Source organism: Oryctolagus cuniculus, chromosome 11 (assembly GCF_051225735.1).
Source record: "Oryctolagus cuniculus isolate XC-2025 breed Fujian yellow rabbit chromosome 11, ASM5122573v1, whole genome shotgun sequence".
NCBI lineage: Eukaryota > Metazoa > Chordata > Mammalia > Lagomorpha > Leporidae > Oryctolagus > Oryctolagus cuniculus.
This window is the reverse complement of record NC_142877.1, coordinates 68,029,547-68,046,760: the sequence shown is the minus strand read 5'-3', so window position 1 is coordinate 68,046,760 and position 17,214 is coordinate 68,029,547. Positions and strand designations below refer to the sequence as shown.

The window sequence follows — 17,214 nt, the reverse complement described above, 5'->3', positions numbered from 1 at the left end:
AAAACTATTTTTATTAAGTGTGTTTGTGTGTGTGTGTGTGTGTGTGTAGAAGTTATAATGGTCCTATTGATTTGACCTCAATTCCTAAAATATCAAATCTCAGAGAAAATAGTAAAATGGACACACTTGGTGTTTGTCCTTCCTTTTCTCCTCCACCTCTTCAAACTTTTCTCAACCTTCTTTTTTAAAAAATAATATTTTCGCTTTATTTGAAAGGTTGAGAGACTAGTTCAGTGAACTGCCACTGGTTCACTTCCCAATGCCTGCAACAGCCAAGACTGAACAAGGCAGAAGCCAGGGGACTGGGACTCCAACTGGGTCTCCCATATAAGTGGCAGGGTCTCAAGTACTCAGGTCATCACTGGCTTTCTCCAACAGTGAGGATTAGCAGAGAACTGGAACATAAGTGGAGTGGTCTGGACTCAAATCAGGCACTCCTATATGGGATGCAGGTGCCTCAAGTGGTGGTGTCTTAGCTGTTCCACATACCCACCCGGGGTTTTCTTAATACTGTCTGAAAGTCCAGAAAAATGAGGTCACATTATGATATTTGGCATTTGATATGCTATCGGCTGTCTTTTTCAACAAGGGTTTACTTTTTGTTCTTGATAATGTTTAAAAACACAATTAAGGAGGGGGTAGCATTATGGCATCCTATGAAGAAGCAGGAGACCAAGAATGTGATAAATGCCCCCTTGAGGAAAGGCCTAAGAACTTTGGACTCCCAGCCTAAAAGGGACCTCACAGAATTGGTCAAATGGCCCTGCTACACTCAGCTGCATTGGCAGAGGGCCATCCTATATAAGAAGTCGAAAGTGCCTCCTGCCATCAACCAGTCACCCAGACCCTCCAGCTCCTGACAGCTACTCAACTGCTGAATCAGGCCTCAAGTACAGACAGAAGTGAAGTAAGATAAAAATCAGAGGCTGTTGGCCCAAACTGAGAAGAAAGCTTCTGGCAAAGGGGATACTCCCACTAAGAGATCACCTGTCCGGCCAACGTTGTGGTACAGTGGGTAAAGCAGCTGCCTGCAATGCTGGAATCCTATATTCATATCAGTGCCAGTTCATTTCCCAGCTGCTCCATTTCCAATCTATCTCCTTGTTAATGGCCTGGGAAAAGCAGTAGAAGGTGGTCCAAGTGTTTGGGCCCCTGTAAATACATGGGAAGCCCCAATGAAGCTTCTGGCTCCTGGCTTCAGCCTGCAGTCCAGCCCTGGTCATTGCAGTCATTTGGGGAGTGAAACAAGTGGATAGAAGATCTCTCTCTCTCTCTCTCTCTCTCTCTCTCTCTCTCCCTCTCCCCTTATCACTCTCTAATTCTGCCTTTCAATAAATAAGTCTTAAAAAAAAAAAAAACAGAATTAAGGGATGAGTGTTTGCCCCAGCAATTAAAAGACACTGGTTGACACACACCCTTGCCATTTTGGAGTGCCTGTGTTCAAGTCCTGGTTCTGGCTCCTAACTCCAGCTTCCTGCTAATGCAGATCTTAGGAGGCAGTAGTTGTCACTCAATGGAGGATCCATGGCACCCAAACCGGGAGACCCAGACTGAGTTACCAGCTCCTAGCTTTTGGAAAGGGAAGTGAATGGGTACTCTGATTCACTGTCTCTTTCTCAAGGAAACATCTAATGGGACATTTTAGTCACCACTGGTGTCAGATTTTGTATAACTTTAGTGGAGTGCCCTTCCTGGACCCTTCTCAGATAGCAATTGATAGAATTCTCAGAAATTATAGACTGTACCCTTCTCACATCTATGAACGTCCCACAACTGATGCAATGCTTGGTGCATGGCAATGAAAGGCATGGGCTCGGACAGCCAGATCTGATCTCCCTACTTCTTCCATAAATATTCATAGGTACTCCGCATTCATCTTAGCAGGGTACACAAGGCCCTGTTTGACCTCATTTCCATTCCAGGCACTTGTTTAAATAGTCTAGGACATAATTAAGAGGAATTGAGACCCAATTGTCGAGTTTTTTTTTCCTCCAAAATTGTGCTTAAAAACCCCAGTACCACTAGCCTCTTCAGGTTTATCCTCTCTTGGAGCACCCCTCCATGACACTCTGACTGGAGGTCTCTTATCTAAATAAATACATCTTGCTTTTGTCAAAAAAAAGAGGAATTGAGGACAGTTATTTAGAATTATTTATATGTTAATGTTATTTTTACTTCTGAAACACAAAAGCATAAAGTCATACAGTATATTGGACTCTTGATGTTAATGTGATGCTATATATTATTTTGAATTAAAAGAGCTAATACCTGTGAAACACCTAACTACAGGTGCTAGCAAGCACTATAATAGAATCTGAAACGGGGCCGGTGCTGTAGTGTAGCTGGTAAAGCCACCACCTGCAGTGCCAGCATCCCATATGGGCATTTGTTCAAGTCCTGGCAGCTTCTCTTCCAATCCAGCTCTCTGCTACGGCTTAGGAAAGCAGTAGAAGATGGTCCAGGTCCTTGGGCCCTTGCACCCGCATAAGAGACCCAGAAGAAGCTCCTAGCTCCTGGCTCCAGATTGATGCAGCTTTGGCCATTGTAGCCATCTGGGGAGTGAATGAGTGGATGGAAGACCTCTCTCTCTCTCCCTCTCTCTCTGTCTCTCTCTGTCTCTCTGTAACTCTGCCTTTCAAATAAATAAATAAATCTAAAAAAATCTGATCCAAAATGAATTATATTCTTACCATTGCCATCATCATTGTTGTTGGCTGAAAAATATCTTGGTCATATACCAAGGATCATAGAACACAATGTTTATTTGATCAAGACAGTGTTTGAAAATAAGTTGGCAACATTTTAAAATTTAGGGCTTTACAAAGCATAGATGTTTCACCTGCTGGATCCACTTTCTCATGTGGCACAATCAGCAAGCCCTGACTGTGGAATAGGCTGAAGCTCAGCCTGCTCCCTGACACCAAAGCAGAGTGTCAATAGCTACTCATTGTAGCATTTGTACTTTGCACTTTTCTTGTAACTTCCTACTTCCCTTGGTCTTTTTGTTTTTTCAATTTTCCAGGTTGCCATGGGTATTTCAACTTGCATGTCTATTATAGAGCACAGTATTAGCAAGTTGAAAGGTGCCTTACAGAATTGCTCTATCATTTTTCCTCCTTTCTGCTTTTGTCACTGCATGATTGCGCCTACCAACCTGCTTCCTCATTTGGACAACATGGTCTGAATAAAGGCTGCAGACTGGTGACATAGCCCTGTTGGAAGAGTGTGTGGCCTCCTTGCCCAGTCACCTCACTTTCTCATCTGGGTCTCGTCACTGCTGCAAGTATCATTTCTAGTAGGAAGCTGGAGCAGACAATAGGCTGTCTCATGGAATCTGGGTGTTTTTTGCACTTATTCCCAGCACAACTCCTCCAAATAACCCTTCCATTTTCCAACTATGTTTACATTCATCACATACAGTAGGTAGAATTTTAAATTCCTTTTAACAAGAAATCTATGACTGTATACTTGTACAGTTCCAAACAAAAAGTAACTTGTGTAATTTAGAAGACAACTGTTATTTGATGTTGTGTAACTGCAAGTAATTACATATGTTTATTTTCACCTCCTAACTCCTTACTGTGTAAGTATTTAGACAACCTATGGAAAATTGTTGTACTTCAAAAAGTCCATGGAAAATGAGTATTATAAAAAAGTTCATCAAAAATGTGTATTATGAAAAAATTATAGACTCTAAAATTGTTTGCACTAGAATGAACTTATGTTTGTTTTTTACAATTCTTTTTTTACTTTAATAAATAAATAAAAAAGAGAAAGAGACAGACAAATAGAAATCTTCCATATGCTGGTTTACTCCTCAAAAGCCCACAAGCAGCCACCACTGGAAGCCAGAAGCCTGGCACTCATTCTGGGTTTCCTGCATGCATGGCAGGGACCCAGATACCTGAGCCATCACCCTCTGCCTCCTAGGGTACACAGTAGCAGGAACCTGAAATTGGAAGTGGAGCTGAGTTGGAACCCAAACAATCCAACACGGGATGAAGGCTTCTGGTTTGTTTCTTTTTTTTTTTTATTTTCAATTATCTTTATATACAGAAGATCAATTTAGCATATATTAAGTAAAGATTTCAACAGTTTGCACCCACACAGAAACACAAAGTGTAAAGTACTGTTTAAGTACTAGTTATAGCATTAATTCACATTGTACAACACATTAAGGACAGAGATCCTACATGGGGAGTAAGTGCACAGTGACTCCTGTTGTTGACTTAACAATTGACACTTTTGTTTATGGCATCAGTAATTACCCTAGGCTCTTGTCATGGGTTGCTAAGGCTATGGAAGCCTTTTGAGTTCACCGTCATCGATTTTATTTAGACAAGGTCATAGTCATAGTGGAAGTTCTCCCCTCCCTTCAGAGAAAGGTACCTCCTTCTTTGATGGCCCCATTCTTTCCACTGGGATCTCACTCGCAGAGATCTTTCATTTAGTTTTTGTTTTGTTTTGTTTTGTTTTTGTTTTTTGCCAGAGTGTCTTGGCTTTCCATGTCTACAATACTCTCATGGGCTCTTCAGCCAGATTTGAATGCCTTAAGGGCTGATTCTGAGGCCAGAGTGCTATTTAGGACATCTGCCATTCTATGAGTCTGCTGTGTATCCCACTTTCCATGTTGGGTCATTCTCTCCTTTTTAATTATTTCAGATAGTATTAGCAGACGCTAGTCTTGTTTATGTGATCCCTTTGACTCTTAATCCTTTCATTATTATCAATTGTGAGCTGAAACTGCTCACTTTGACTAGTGAGATGGCATTGGTACATGCCACCTTGACGGGATTGAATTGGAATCCCCTGTCACATTTCTAACTCTACCGTTTGGGGCAAGTCCGATTGAGCATGTCCCAAACAGTACATCTCCTCCCTCTCTTATTCCCACTCTTATATTTAACAGGGATCACTTTTCAGTTAAATTTAAACACCTAAGAATAATTATGTGTTAATTAAAGAGTGAATGAACTTATGTTTAAATTCCATTTTCCAAGAAATTCTTGAAGTGTCTTTCTCCTCAAATTTTTAATTATTTTCATTTTTATTTGAAGGGTGGAAAGACAGATGTATTGTATCTGCTGGTTCACTCCCCAAATGGCTGCAACAACTAGGGTTAGGCCAGGCTGAAGCAAGAGCCTGGAATTCCATCTTTCCTGTGGGTAGCGGGGACACAACACCTTGAGCATTATCAGCTGCTTCCAAGGGTGTGCCTTAGCAGGAAGCTGGATCAGAAGGGGAGTAGCCAGACTTGAATCAGAACTCTGATACGTCATGTTATCATACAAAACAGTGATTTATGCTGCTGCACCAAAATGCCCACCCATGAAGCAAGGTCTTATTGACTCGAATTTTTCTAAGTCAGCTTATCTTTTCCTATGATCTTTTTGGGGACTAAGATCTATCAGAACTGAGGGTGGAAGTTCAGCACCCAACCACAAGATTCTTTGTGGAATACTTCAATATTTACTTCTGAAAGTCACTCTATATTTTTTATTGTACATTACTTAAGATTCTTATTCTTGGGTCTGGCATTGTGGCTTAATGGGTTAAGCTGCTGCCTGCAAAGCCAACATTCTATGTGGGTGCCAATTTGAGTCCTGACTGCCCCACATTCAATCCAGCTCCCTGCTAATGCGCTTGGGAAAGCAGTGGAGGATGGCCCAAGTCCCTGTGCCCCTGCACCTATACAGGACACCCAGAAGCAGCTGCTAGCTCTTGGCTTCAGCCTGGCCCAGCTCCAGCAGTTGCAGTCAGTCGGGGAGTGAACCAGAGGATGAGAGATCTCTCTCTATCTGTATCTCCCTCTCTCTTTGCAACTCTGCATTTTGAATAAAATAAAATAAATCTCTAAAAGAAATTCTTATTCCTCAAAGATGTTCCATCCTGATAATGTGACTTACCTTCATCATTATTTTAAGTGGCAATTGATTAAGCTTTTGGACTTAATGTCTTCAGAAACTCTTTTCAAAAAGAAAGCTAACATTTGTAATTGGTAGTCTGTCTGATTTTGTATTAAAAATTATGAGGAAAAACCAAATTCCTAATGTTGTTCTTCCAATGCTCTTCAAATTTGACTTATGGATTCCTTCCTGTCCCTCTCCCACATTATGTAGACAGTTTGTCTAGTTTTTCCATTGCTCTTGGATAACAAATGAAGAGTCCTTCTTTTGGGCACTAGAAATGATCCACTCCCTAAACACATGGCTTTATATTCAGTCTACTGTAATATGCAAAACTGCACATTTTTATGCAATTGAAAGCATTCTATGTCAACTTTAGTGGGGCTTGGACACTGCTGTTGTATTTTCCTTCCTCATTTAACTTTTGCCCTCCTCATCACTGTAGCTGCTGTTTCTGACTCCTGGAGAACTGGCTCAAGAGTCACAGGAGATGACATAGCACTGGTAGCAGAAAATGGTCCTGGCCCTTGGACCTCTGCCCCATGCGGGAGACTTGCATGGAGTTCCTGGTTCTTGGCTTCGGTCTGGCCCCAGCTGTTGTAGCCATTTGGGGGAGTGAATCAGTGAATGGATGTCTTCTCTCTCCCTTTGTCTCTGTAACTCTGCCTTTCTAATAAATAAATATTTTTTAAAAAGATAACAAAGATAGTTGGCATCTATATCTCCAGGTTCCAAATCCATAAAGTTGACATATGTTGATTTGACCAACGTTGGAAGGAAAATATTTCTGTAAATAGTGTCTGTACTGAACATACAGAGACTTTTCTTGTCATGATTCTCTAAAGAATACAACAGCTATTTACATAGCATTTGCACTGTATTAAATTGTAAGTAATCTAGACATGATTTAAAGTATCTAAGTGATACTTTTTTTAAAAGACTTGTTTATTTGAACGTTAGAGTTACACAGAGAGAGAAGGAAAGGCAGAGAGACAGAGACAGAGGTCTTCCACCCGCTGGTTCACTCCCCAATTGGCTGCAACGGCCGGAGCTGCGCCCATCCAAAGCCAGGAGCCAGGAGCTTCTTCCAGATCTTCTCATGCAGGTGCAGGGGCCCAAGGACCTGGGCCACCTTCTACTGCTTTCCCAGGCTGTAGCAGAGAGCTGAATCGAATGTGGAGCAGCCAGGATACGAACTGGCATCCATATGGGATGCTGGCACTGCAGGCGGCAGCTTTACCCACTATGCCACAGCGCCAGTCCCTAAGTGATATTTTAAATATACACTAATATTGTACCATTTTTACAAAGGGAACTTAAGCACCTTGGACTTTTGGTATCTTTGGCATGCAGTTCTGAAACCAACTCCCATGGATGCTGAGGGATGACTGTTTAAAGGTCATCACTTCCTAATTATTTCACCTAATTTTACTATAATTTGAAATCTTAAAATTATTCTATCTATTGTCTCTATATGGTAAAAACTATTATAGGCTGCTGTGCCATTGAACACTTTCCCCTAACTCTGCATTCAGTGATCTAACTGGTAACTTGAAATTAGCTTTGGCAGGAGTATTTACATCAAGGAAATTGGCCAGTCTCTCCAACTCCCAAGCTTGTTGTTAAATATCTATCAACGCAACACTGCTCTGGATCCACTCTTCAAAGACGTCTAAGGGCTAACAAGATAGCAGGTGCAGTCCAAGTTCATTTCAATAGAAAGGGGCTGCTTCCTGAGTATTAACACTTCCCAGCTCCAATAGATTTCAGCGTGTTCAAAGTGTGTCCTATTCTCCAATGCTTGTAATTCTTAAGAGATCAAATTGGTTCCTCTTCACAGGTATCCACCCTTAATACATTTTCAAGTAAAAGTCTGAGATTAGAGAAAGAAGCTCCTGCAGCTGCACATTCCTTGGCAGCCCACATCATAAATGCTTTTGCAAAAATGCCTCACCCAATTTTTTAAACTGTTCTGGGCTACATTTAATAGATGATGAAAATAATGACTTTTAAATATGCCACTGCACAATTAGGCTACTGAACCAACTGAGACACTTTGCAAAACTTGAACCTAGGAAACAATACAAAAATACCTGCAGGAACAAAGCAAACTATCTGCAGGAAAAAAAAAAGTTGGAGAATATGTAGGTCAAAATGTACATCTACACAGTCAAACCAAGTAAATATGAGTGACACTGTGAAAAAAACAACCTCTCATTTCTTGTTGAATAGTATATATTTGAGCATTAAATCATGTCTCCATTTTTTTTTTCTGAGCAGACTGAGGGAAGAACTAATGGTACCATTGTTTCTCAGAAACAGAAGGGCGTCAGAAATGCACATTTGTTAAAAGTAGAGTCAATTTCACAAATTTTGCAAAGAATATATTAATGTGATGGTTTTTGAAAATTTGAGACATTTTTACAGTACAGGAGAAAGCAAAACTCTGAGCCTTACAGAGAAATTGTAGATTGGCAGGGTCTCCATTATGAACTTGACCTCTCTTCTCCTTGACCTAGACACAGGCTTTCACACATGGATATTTGAACTTGGAAATACCTTTCCCAACTGTCCTACAAGAAATATTACCAGGTAACCAGTGTGACCATACTGCAATGACCAGCATCCTTTCTGATTAATTGCCTCCTGCACTGACTGACTGTTAAACATTTTGAATGCAGGTTGAGCATCCCTAACCCAAAAATCTGAAATTATTGTATTTTGGAACATTTCAGATTTCAGATTTTTGGATTTAGGGATGTTCAACCTATAAAGATATACAAATATTCTCACCTGAAAAACTCCAAAATCTGGTCCCAATCCTTTCTGATAAAGGATACTCACTCTATATCACCTTTAGATAGCCTTTTGTGTTCCATGAGAACATTCCACTGTTTCAGATAAACTTCACAGCTATTCTTTCAGATAGGACACGCAACTACTATAGCTCCAGTCTGAAAATGAACTGCCCCAGTTCTCTGAGCCAGTACCTGATGGAGCAACACATAGAATCTGAATTTTCTATCACCTGACTATAAGTCCAGCAGAGCCTAGTTGAAGGGACATGTATTATTTTCTATTGAAGTGCAATAAAGTCCCACAGACTCAGCCAGTTAAACAGTACTCCTCCCCATTATTTCACAGTTTCTGTATACTGGGAATTTTGTCATGAAAAATCTGAGTTCTCTGCTTAGGGTCTCACAAGCCTGAAATCAAGATATTGGCCATGCTGTGGTTCTCATCTAGAGCGCAGGCCCTCTTCCAAGTTCATGCAGATAGTTCCGAGTTCAGTAACTTGTGGTTGTAGGACTGAGGTCCTTGTGCCCTGCTGGCTATTGGTCAAGAGTCACCCTCAGCTCCCAACCACTTGGCTCTGTCCCATGGCAGCTAATTTCTTCAAAGCCAGCGGGAGGATCACTCTGACTTCTTTCCAAACAAACTCTTAAATCCATAATGAGGACACAGGAATGACTATCCCATTGTATTCACAAATCCCACCTACAGTCAAGGGCAGATGTTTGGAGGCATGGGAAACTTGGGAACCATCTTGGAATTCTGCCTATCCCAGGGGATGAACCTCCTACAAACAAAAGAGGATCAGCTCTCAGTTCTTCACTTGCTAGCTTTGTGGTTTAGCTTTTCTGAGCCTCATGTTCCTCAAAATCAAGGTAATACTGCTCCCTCCTAGAGGTTCTGAGAAATAAAAGTGCTAACATCTGGATAGTATTTGGCACAGGAAACTCATTTGAAAAATGCTTTCCCCTGTCCTTACCGCTGCACGTATGTCCATTAGATAAGTTCCCTGTTTCTTTTGTCATAACAGTCACCAAGTAGCATGTTGCAAACTATGACGGTCAACCTTGAGCATTAACATTGGAATTTGGAAAGTAAAAATTGATCCAGTCATCTTACTCATTCAATCTTTGATGGGGATCTCCTTCATGGATTCTTCTCCCATTATCTGTCCCATTAATCCTCCAAACCCAGCTCAGTAGGTATCACTATCTTCATTTCTTAGGTGAGGAAATTGAGGCTCATAAATTTCCTTGAGTGCTCAAATGCACACAGTGAATACATGGCAGAGCTCACAACGGGCAATCTGCGCTTGTGACAGGACATCCCACCAAAGAGCTACTGATAAACTAAGAAATCGTGTGTGTGTGTGTGTGTGTGTGTATGTGTGTGTGTGTGTGTGAGAGAGAGAGAGAGAGAGAGAGAGAGATTCATGAGGATGGAATGTAAAGAATTTCCCTTCCCCTCAGGGAGAAGGCTAGGCCCCTTTACCCTCAACACAGAGTGCACAGATTTTAAAATGTTGCAAAGGGCCATCAGCTCCTATTGTGAGAGAAAAGGAGCTTTGAAAGAATATTTTGTGAATAACTACTCCAGAGTAGGAGCTGAATTAGTGACCACCATCTATTTCTCACAATTTAATGTTATTTTCAAGGTATAACCTAATCCTTTGTTGTTGCAATGTCATTGTTTCCATATTTAAAAAAATTTTGAAATCAGAAACAAGTTCAATGGTTAATTCCCAATTAAAAAAATAAACTGTGGAATGAATCTTCCCAATCAAAGGATTAAAATTTCTAATTTAAAAAAAGATATATTCACTTAGATTATTCAAAAGCTTTCAGAAAGGGAAGGGAAATTCTTAATTGACAAGGCAAAGTTGATACTGTAGAAATAATTTTTATGGGATTTTTTTGTTGTGTTTGCTTTTATTTATTTATATTCATTCAGATACATGTGCAATGAATTAAGAATGCATTGTGTTGATAGAAAAATTGGCAAGAAAAAGAAAGTATTAAACAAAGTCGTTTTTTTCTTTTTTAAAATTCTAATTAAATGTTATTAAAAAATTTTGTCAAGGGAAACTATTCACAATTTTACATCTTTGCCCAATTAGCTTTGTGAAGAATTGATATTATGATTTATACAATATATTTAGATCTGGTTTTTGGCCAAATTTCTACAATAGTTTTATTTTTATACACATATGAATATTCAATTTTTAATTAACAAGTAAATACATATTTATGGGGTATGGTGTGATGTTTTGATATACTTATATGTGCAAACTAATTTTTTGTTTTAATTCTAAGAGTTTCTGAAAAGGAGAAAATGCACACAGCAGTATTGAAATTGCTGCTGGAACACTTTAGTAACAGCTATTTGTACTTAATAAGGCAAAATAAGAGGAAAATGAACTGAAAATGCTTTTTGTGGTTTTATTTTTTAGATAAAATTTCTCTCCAACAATAGAAGTCTCTGTGAAAAGGAAAACAGAAATTGTTCTGAAAGATCTCAAAGTGCTGGAATAAGAGATGTACACTTTAGAAGCTGGAAGTCTCAGATGTACACTTCAGAAGCTGGAAGTCTGTCTCTGGAGATAGATTATTGCCACCACTTCATCATTTCCCCAACTACCACAGAGTCAGAGAGAGCTCTTCAACAGCCAACTTTTAAACGACATTTTAGAGCGGCCGGCTCTGTGGTGAAATGGGTAAAGCTGCAGCCTGCAATTCCAGCATCCCATATGGGCACCAGTTCAAGTCCTGGCTGCTCCACTTCTGATCCAACTCCCTGCTAATGCATCAGGAAAGGCAGCAGAAGATCGCCCAAGGCCTTGGGCCCACGCACATGTGAGAGAACTGAAGGAAGCTACTGGCTCCTCACTTCAGCTTGGCCCAGCCCTGGCCGTTGCAGCCATCTAGGGAGTGAACCAGTAGATGGAAGACCTCTCACTTTGCCTTTGCCTCTCCCTCTCTGTAACCCTGACCTCCAAATAAAAACACATCTTTAAAAAATTATATTTTAGAGGTGATTTACTTCTAAACAATGAATATGTTGAATATATAAAGATTTTCCTAGGTTGAAATGAAAACTCAGTTCTAATCAGGTAAAGTTTAGGGTCCTTTACTTGAGTGCAAATACCTAATGATAACTATAAACTGAGGACAGAAACATGTTGTATATTAACAATAATATACAACAGACAGAGATGGCATGTTGCCTATCAATTCCCCCACCATGCTTCTTCAATAATAAAATCTGAGTATTATTTGCAGCAGAAATATGCTTACCTAAGACTGTGTTTTCATCCTCTTTTTTTAAATTCTTTTTCCAACTAAGTTTTTGTTTATTTTTTTAAATTTATTTGACAGGTAGAGTTATAGACAGTGAGAGAGAGAGAGAGACAGAGAGAAAGGTCTTCCTTTGAAAATGGTATACTTTGAGCTTTGGGGAGAGAGCATGGGCTTTGGCATGAAATATCCAAGAGCTCCCAGCTTGATTCTGCCAATTTATTTTTTTTTAATTTTTATTTATTTTGACAGATAGAGTTAGACAGTGAGAGAGATGGACAAAGAGAAAGGTCTTCCTTCTGTTGGTTCACCCCCCAAATGGCCACTACAGCTGGTGCTGCACCGATCCGAAGTCAGGAGCCAGGTGCTTCTTCCCGGTCTTCCATGTGGGTGCAGGGCCCAAGCCCTTGGGCCATCCTCCACTGCCTTCCCGGGCCACAGCAGAGAGCTGGACTGGAAGAGGAGCAACCGGGACTAGAACCCGGCTCCCATATGGGATGCCGGCGTTGCAGGCGGAGGATTAACCAAGTGAGCCACGGTGCCGGCCCCTGTTTTCATCCTCTCATGAAGAAAGATTTGGCCAATGAGATATTAATAGAATCTTCGCAAATAATTTTTAAGAGGGCTATTTAAAAGGTTATGACTCATTTGGGAGGGATGTCTCTTTGGCTCTTCCTCTTCTTCCTGTCTGTAATATATATGTAATGGCTGGAGCATGAGTAGCCACAATGTATCACTGATGATGAATGAGAGTAAAGGTAGAGAACAGAAAGACAAGGGAGCATTTAATCTCTGCTGACATCATAGAGTTCCTGTACTAGCTCTGGACTTCCTTTATATGAGGAAGTCATATAACCAGCTATCCCTAGTTAAGTTCTGAAACTAGCAGAGAAACTCAATTTCTGATACTATCCAGCAATATAACATGATTATGCAAATGATCCAAGTAATCCAAGACTACATTAATGTATAAATAATTAAAAGCATACATAAATGATTAAGAGAAAACAAAACAAAGCAATAATCACAAAACAACAATCACAACAGAAATTAATGTCAGAATTTTCCTCTACTAGAATATCCAAAAACGAGACAAAACTGATCTTTAAAGCTTCTGAGGGTAAATGATGTTGGGCTGATCCAGATTTGGGAAATTCAAAGATATGCTTGGAGGGTAAATACAGAAAAGGATGACCTTGGAAGAGGGGAGTTCTGTAAGCCTGGAATGGAGGAGATGTTGCTGCATCCAGAGGAGGAAGTGGAGCCTTAGAAATGGCTACATGGTGCACCAACCACATTGCCTTAGCCAAAACCCCAAGACTCACTCCTAGAAGGAAAAAGACCAGGGTCTCCTGTCTTCACATGGACCAAAATGGACTTGAACAATCAACTTCTCAGGGGGAATTAAGGTGACCCAGAGATAAGAGACACATTCCATACCTTTCAGGACCCACACAATTCCTTCTCAACCTACCTTTATGTGACCCTAAAGCAGCTGTACTGAAAAACACTGAAGTTTTCATCAGCATAGTAAAAGTCTCGCTGATTTCATTTGACTTAGAAAAGAAAAAATATTTTACCACATCTATATGTGATGAAATGAAACTCCTACTTTCGGCCGGCGCCGCGGCTCAATAGGCTAATCCTCCACCTAGCGGCGCTGGCACACGGGGTTCTAGTACCGGTCGGGGCGCCGGATTCTTTCCAGGTTGCCCCTCTTCCAGGCCAGCTCTCTGCTGTGGCCCAGGAGTGCAGTGGAGGATGGCCCAAGTGCTTGGGCCCTGCACCCCATGGGAGACCAGGAGAAGTACCTGGCTCCTGCCATCGGATCAGTGTGGTGTGCCGGCCGCAGCGCGCTGGCCGTGGCGGCAATTGGAGGGTGAACCAATGGCAAAGGAAGACCTTTCTCTCTGTCTCTCTCTCTCACTGTCCACTCTGCCTGTCAAAAAAAAGAAAAAAAAGAAAAAGAAACTCCTACTTTTAAAGTGTGGTACATTTAAAAGGCAAAAAGATTTATGCACTCTGAAGAGAAATCAAGTATATAAAAGTGTGGAACATTTGAAAAAGAAAATCAGGCAACAATAGTTCTGCTCAGATTTGGTTCAGCACTGCATAAGAGACAGTGAGCTCAATGGGATAGTATGGTAAACAGAGCTGGTTGCTTTCAAAATTCATTATTCTGGGACAGGCATTTTGGCTTAGTAGTTAAGCTGCCAGTTGGGGTGTCTCCTTTCTGTATTGGAGTGCCTGGGTTTGAGCCCTGGCTTTGCTCCTGGTTCCAGCTTCCTGCTGATTAGCGCTCTGGAACACAGTAGATGATGGTCCAGGTGGTTAGGTTCCTGCTTTGGGAGACCTTATTGAGTTTTGGTTCCTAGATTTAGCCTCGTGGGTATTGGGGAGATGAACCTGTGGGTAGAAACATGTGCGCTCTCTCTAAAAATAATTTTTAAAATGTCCATCACCCTTTCTTCAAAAAAAAAAAAAACTGTATCTACATCCAATTTCTAGGGGGGCCTATAGCTTCCTAGAATACATTGCATTTCCTCATCTTTCATTTATCCAGTAGCAGATATGTCACTAAATTTGGATCGAGGAAACAAGCAGCGGCATCAGCTTCTGCACACATTTCCTAAGGGGTTGTGTGTGCCTTTTCATCCTTCTCTTTCCCCTCCTGCATCCTGCCATACAGAGCTTGGGGGGCCTACCATTCAGACCTGGAAACATAAGCCATGTGGCGGATGGATCCCGAGCCTTACCAGATAGAGATCACCTGCCAGAAACTTTACAAAGAGAAAAAATGGCGCCCTCTCATTGCATGCTCCAGCACCAAATGTCCATCCTAGAGAAGGGATCTTTGAGGACTGATTTTCTCCCCACATTCCCATTTTGTTGATACCACTATTGGTCAGGTTTTCAATTACTCATAGCAAAACCCACCTGCTGCAGAGATCTAAGAAAATTCATCATTATGTGAGAGTGTTGGAGGAGCTGGGTCTAGTTAGCCAGGAGGAGAGCTCAGAGTTAAGAGGGGCTGGTGCTGTGGTTAAGCCTCTGCCTGCAGTGCCAGCATCCCATATGGGCATCAGTTCAAGCCTCAGCTGCTCCTCTTCCAATCCAGCTCCCTGCTGATGGCCTGGGAAAGCAGTGGAAGATGGCCCAAGTGCTTGGGCCTCTGCACCACATGGGAGACCTGGAGGAAATTCCTTGCTCCTGACTTCAAACTGGCCCTTGCGGCCATTTGGGTAGTGAACCAGCAGATGGAAGACCTCCCCCTCTGCCTCTCCCTCTCTCTGTCTGTAACTCTGCCTTTCAAATAAACAAATAAGTGTCCAAAAAAAAATTAGAGTGAGAAATTGGCTCTTTCCTAAAACTTCTTGCAGAAGGGAGATGTCTTAGTCCATGTTGTTCCAATGAGCCAAATCCAGCACCATGGAGGAAAATTCTAGACAAAAAGATATGGGTAAAATATAGGATGAACTGACTGATTAGAACTTTTAATCATGGCAAGCTTCTGACTTGCACACCATCACTGGCTCTGTCACATGATGTAACTGCTAATTTAATCTTTGAACTATAAGATTATGGGGGAAAGGAGAGCAGCCCCTCCACCCCACTTACCAGGGTTAGATTTAAGGGTGAAAGGACAAAGTGTAACTGGAAGGTGGAGTGAGAGGCTTTTGCACAGGCAAGAGAAAAGTTCTCTTTTTCTGCTGTTAATGTGTTTATTTGAGAAGCAGAGAGAGAAAGGGGAGGCAGAGGGTTAGAGGAAAAAATAGGCAGGCAGGCAGGCAAGGGGAGAGAGCTTTCATCCTGGTTAACTCTCCAGATGTCTACAATGGCCATGATGACTGATGCCAAGAGCTAGGAACTCAGTCTAGGTCTTCCACCTGAGTGCTTGGAACGCAGTCACTAGCACAATCACCGATGCCTCTCAGGGTCTCCATCTGCAGGAAACTGGAATCAAGAGCCAGAGCTGGGTATTGAATTCAGGTACTGTGCTGTGCAAGGGCAACATGTTAACTGAAGTTTTCATTGCTAGGGCAAATGCCTGCCCTGGAGAAGAAATACTTGAGGACGGATCTTTCTCAGCAGTGAACAGTATTTCATTTCTGTTTGAATTCAATCCTTTTTCTTATTTGGTAAAGTCAAAACAAAATCTACAGGAGGCACTGGAGTGTTAGTGTTTAGCAGGTACAGAGGTTCATCTCTGCAAGATGAAAACAGCTCTGGAGATAGAAAGTGGTGATGGATGCACAGCTTTACGAATGTAGTTAATAGCACTAAACAGCACACCTAAAAGATAGCTAATATGGTAAATTTTGTTATGTATCTTTTACAACAATTAAAAATCTTAAAAGACTTATTTAAAAATTACTTACAGAAGTGAAGGCTGGAAAGTAAGTTACCAAACAGTAATGATTGTAGGGCACAGACAGGGAAATTCTTCATTTGCTTTCCCCATTGTGTGTGTCCATATGTGGAAAAATCGAAGGAGAAACACAGCAGGAAATATGGTATAAGACCTTCACCACTAGTGCTCTCAGAAATGTAGACATTTCAGTCACATTTCAAACCATGCCATCTTGATCCCATTCAGAAAATTTGAACTTTGCAAGTAAAACTATATCAGATGTTTTCCCCGCAATCAATTTTCTTTGTATTCCTTTTATCCCCAAAGCTAATTCAGGTGTGCCTGGTTTTAAGTGAGCCAAATACAGTGTACTGAAACTCAAACTTGACAACATATAAATTAGGGGGTGAAAATTTACATTACAAAAAGATTCTGAATACTAACTTCTTGGGAGAAGAGCAAACATTTTGAAACCACAGCTGCTTCATTTGAATAAAATTTAAATATTTCTGAAATTATGTCAAAAACCAATGGGAAAATACTATTTCAAGGACAAAAATTCACTTGAGACATTTTTGTAATTAGGCCATTTAGTGTTAATAGACATGGAGATATGTTTGGAGTCTGAAAAAAAATCAAAACCTAAGATACACAGAGCTTTCTGTAAAGGGAGGTTTCCCTGTACTATTTTGGATGTTATTTTATATAAGACAGACTTGTATAAAGTAGCCTCAGTAATGACACAACACTGTGTTTTCCACCATGCTTTTATATAAGGCGTTCTTTGAATCAGAAAGTTGGTCATTCATGAATTCATTTCTTTAGTAAATATTAGGTAGAGTCCACTGTTCCTGGCCCTAAATGGATGCTG

The 17,214-nt window shown here is 40.9% G+C and overlaps 1 long non-coding RNA gene across 2 annotated transcripts in view; it reads left to right on the top strand.

Moving 5' to 3' along the window:
- LOC138844382 (uncharacterized) overlaps nucleotides 1-11,726 on the top strand; it is a 66,367-nt gene extending 54,641 nt beyond the window's left edge. For both annotated transcript variants that reach the window (XR_011380143.2, XR_016216866.1), the window contains exon 2: nucleotides 11,149-11,726. This is a non-coding gene — a long non-coding RNA (uncharacterized LOC138844382). The remainder of the gene's footprint in view (nucleotides 1-11,148) is intronic.
- The last annotated feature ends 5,488 nt before the right edge of the window (nucleotides 11,727-17,214 follow it).